Below are 3,963 nucleotides of genomic sequence, written 5' to 3' on the forward strand. Positions count from 1 at the left end.
GCTTTACAGAACATAACACAACGTAACATAATGTTAGGGTTCCAAATAACGCCCCCAACAAAAGAAAACGCCGAGGCTAGAAGTTCCTCAAAGTTCCATTTTGTTAGAGATGTCATATTGGCATATCTGGGAAAACCGGAATCTGAAAGCTTCCAGGTTTTCCCCACCCAACAGAAAGTCCAAGTCCCTGCCCAGCACCCACAAGTCCATCACGTGGCCCAATCACAGCACCGTCCCAACTGGAGAGGACTCCCAGTTCCAGCCCTCCAGGTGCAGGGCAAGATGTCCTTGACTCTCTGAGAAAAGAATGTTATTATGACTATATATCACCCCTGCTCCATACAATCCCCCCTCCCAGTTTCCCACAGTAGGCAATGTGGCAGGCCTGAAGGCCCAATGCAAAAGATGGATTCCAGGCCTGACACACAACACAAAACAACATGCCATCTTACAATGCTGAACAGACACAATTTTTTAGGCCTTAACAATACCGTCTCTGCAATGAATAAAATATTTTTTTCAGCTATTTTCCAATCCTATAGAATAGAGGCCAATCTTACAAAGACAATTATATTTTTATGTTCACTGATAGTAACTTTCTTTTGAGCTCTTTGAAACAGTTAGGCTGATACTCCCCAGTCCCAATTATATGTAGTTTCAAAGAGGTTTAGAAAAGAAAAGGCTGGATGACATCTGTGGAACCCACATTTATTAATTTTTTAGGAGCTGTTATATTCTGGGTGAAGAATGGAGGTGAGTCTGGAGCAGTGGTGGGTTCCTCCCGGTTCAGTCCGGCCGAGCTGGTAGCAGTGACGATATGACCTCACCGAACCGATTCTCCCCCCCCACCCTCCCACGTTATTCTTACCCTTTATTTGGCCCCACTCCCAATCTATTGCTGCCTCCTGAGTCCCAACTGATGGCTAGAGGGAAATAACCTGTTTAAACTCTTGCTGCGAGGCTTCAAAGGGCCGACCTACAGCTGATCAGTGTTAAAAGCAAACAAATGAGTCGGGTCGTAAGTGCGAGGACCTTCCAGAAATGACTCTTTTCAGCCCTCTGAGTAGTCCCTATACACATAGCCATGGCCACCCGGTCACATGACCAGCTAGCCACGCCCACCTAGTCACATGACCTCTAAGCCACACCCACAAAATAAGTCACGCCCACAGAACCGGTAGTAAAAAGATTTAGAACCCACCCCTGCGGGGGACCCTCTTCAGGAGAGGAATGAGGAAAAGCATACAGAACTGGTTTCTTTTCTTTTCTTTTATTTACGCTTTATTTGACAAACAAGGCTTGGCGTTTGCCCTCTGGCTAGCACCAAGGGAGTTGCCCACGGGGCCCCTTTAGCAGAGACGGGGTCTTCTTCCTTTCCCAACTGGGGTGGGGGGTTAGCTTGCGAGGACCCCTCCGTGCCCCGAATCTGCACTCCTTCACCTTGACCCCCTTAGCAGGTTGCTGTGGAGGAGAGAAGAGAGAAGAATTGGTCCTCCCAGGAGGAGTCCTTCTCTGATGCCCTGGTGAGCCCTTAGTCTGGGCTTAGCATGGAAACATGAGTTGAAATGAAAGAAACGTCTGCCCAGGTCTTCCCAGGAGAGCTTCCGCCAGCCCAGAAGAGATGACCATGAAGGACCAAAGGGTTACCTTGCTGGACGTTTTGCAATATCTCTCCAGTTATCCCCAGCGAGGTGGCAGCGGCCCTCAACTTCGCCTTCAAAGCTCGCGTCACAGTGGGCTGAGTGCCTAGAGGCAAGCAAGGAGGTGGGGGGTTGGCAGGAAACTTCAGGGAGTGGGGGAGCCTGCTCTGGCTCCCCCCAAATTTCCTGGTTCAACTGCTGAGACAGAGGGAGAGAATGGGAGGGAGGGGCTTCCCCGGGGGCAGAGATGCTGCTGGGCAGGAGAGGGGAGGGAACATGCCTCACCAAGGGGGTCCCACCAAGGATGGTGGATGGTGGAGGTGGCCCTTTACAGGCAAGAAGCAAAGGGAGGGGCCTGGCTTTGCTGTCAGCAACATTAGGACGGGCGAGGACAAGGATGAGGGTCTCTCCCGACTAGCCGCCCATCCAGCTCTCTTACCGGCAAGCGCCAGGAAGGCTTCCGCCTTGTCGGCGCCCCGCGTGATGTAAGCGATAAAGTAGGTTTTATAATCCGTTTTCACAAAGCGAAGGGTGCTGGGAGCTTCATTGCAAAAAGCAGGGAGAGACTGTTTAAGTCCCCTTTGGGGCAGGAGCCCTGCAAGCCCCTCATCCCCGCCTGTCCCAGGAGAAGCCGCCATCCTCTCTGGGGGCCTCGGCCCCGTCCTGCTTCCTTCCCTGCCTCGAAGAGGAGGAGGGGGCTTCTCTTGGGCAGGTGGGGACAGGCTCAGCCCCTGCCCTGCCCAGAGGGGTCTTCTCGCGCTCGCCTAGGGGGAGGACGGAGGAAGCCTCTTGCGGAGACATGGGGTGGCTCCCCCGATGGAACTCGGAGTCACCAGTTGGGCAGGAAAGCATCTCTTCCTCACCAGCCCCGTGTGAAAACTCCCCAGTCAGGAAGGCCGGATGGAGGCCGGAGGGAATTCCCCACTCACCAGCGGTCACGTAGTCCCCAGGCTGGCCCTGTTTGTTCAGAGCCACCTCTTGAGTCGTGCATCTGCCGTTCCTTGAAAGAAAAGGAACCGCATAAATCTTTGGGGGCAGGAGGGCCGCCGAGGGACCCACTTCGGTCCTCTTTCGCGGATGGGAACCTTTGGCAACACCAGTGAGCTTGTCCTTGTCTCCCAAAACTTACTGGGGAACTCTAAAGCTGTACTTCAGATTTCCATTTGGCTGAGCCAGAAATCTAAACGGGGGAAACTCCACACTCGTCGTGGATCCAATAGGAATGGATAGAAGAGGATACCAAGCCTTGGCAATCTAGGAAAGGAGAAAGCAGGAGAATCTGTTAGCTTTCCAAAACCCAAATCCTTCCTGCCAGATTTGGCTAAACCTTTTCTAATGGGAGCCAACCCTTGCAGGACTGATGCTGTTCCCTAGTTGGGTCGTGAAATGTCTGCCAGCCAGCCCAGATAACACCAGAGACCTCACAGTCCTGCCTGGGGTCCTCTTCCACTTAGAATTGGGAGGAGAAGAACTTCCGTCCAGGATTCCCAGCTCTGACCCTTTGGTTATTGAAATTCCTCATGATGGGAACAGTCACAGCGGCCCCCAGCCAGCAGACCCCAGCCAAGAGGAGGCTGCCCAGCAGAAGCTTCATGGCTGCAACTCTTTTGCCCCTCTGGCTGCTCAGCCCCTTGCCCCTTTTATCCTCTGGAGGCTCCTCCAGGTGAATCCACCCTTGTCCAGGAAGCTGTGGAAGGAGGACGGCATGGACCATTGGCAGAAGCAATGGGCCCCGGGTGGCTGCCCTTCGGAACACATCCGGATGGGACGTTCCCTGCAGAGAGAGCTTGGAAGCATCACCTTCCCTCCCGAGCAGCCTGGGTGGGGGTCACAGTCACGCCCGGAAGAAGCCCACTGAGCCCTGCCCGGCCTGTATCCTTTGCTCCCCAGTATCCCTCTTTGAGCTGCTGAGGACAGGTGGGTGGAGAGAACCGAAGGGGGAGGGGCAAGACAGAGAGGGAGGGGCTTCCCTTGGGCCACAGCTGCTTAGAGTCATGGCCTCCCAAGAATAGGATATTGAGGGAGGCACTGCTGGACCCCAGGTGGGGAAAGATTCTGACCCCCAGGTGGGGGTGGGCATTCCAGTTGGAGTTGGTAATAAAGATGAATTTGGTGGCCTCTTTTTCTTCCATACCCAGCTAGGCAATGACTAGAGGCAGCTGAAGAAGCATGCTGGCTTACGGGGCTTCCAGGCCCCTCCCCCAAAGGCGAGCTACGACTGGGGATTGAACCCTCTTTCCGTGCAGAAGATTAACTAACCCGTCTTGAAGCCCCAGGGAATGGGGGGTCTTTTCCAGGGATGTGTTTGGTGGGATTTATTTAT

General features: G+C 53.8%; 1 long non-coding RNA gene across 1 annotated transcript; it reads right to left on the reverse strand.

Annotated features, from left to right (window-relative positions):
- Nucleotides 1-2,138: 2,138 nt before the first annotated feature.
- Nucleotides 2,139-2,883, reverse strand: LOC117679794 (uncharacterized). Its single transcript, XR_004595450.1, has 3 exons — nucleotides 2,770-2,883; nucleotides 2,570-2,640; nucleotides 2,139-2,181 (listed from the first exon to the last, which is right to left on the reverse strand). It is a non-coding gene; the product is annotated as an uncharacterized LOC117679794 (long non-coding RNA).
- Between the last annotated feature and the right edge of the window lie 1,080 nt (nucleotides 2,884-3,963).

Source organism: Pantherophis guttatus, chromosome 7 (genome assembly GCF_059756535.1).
Source record: "Pantherophis guttatus breed Tessera chromosome 7, ASM5975653v1, whole genome shotgun sequence".
NCBI classification, from domain to species: domain Eukaryota; kingdom Metazoa; phylum Chordata; class Lepidosauria; order Squamata; family Colubridae; genus Pantherophis; species Pantherophis guttatus.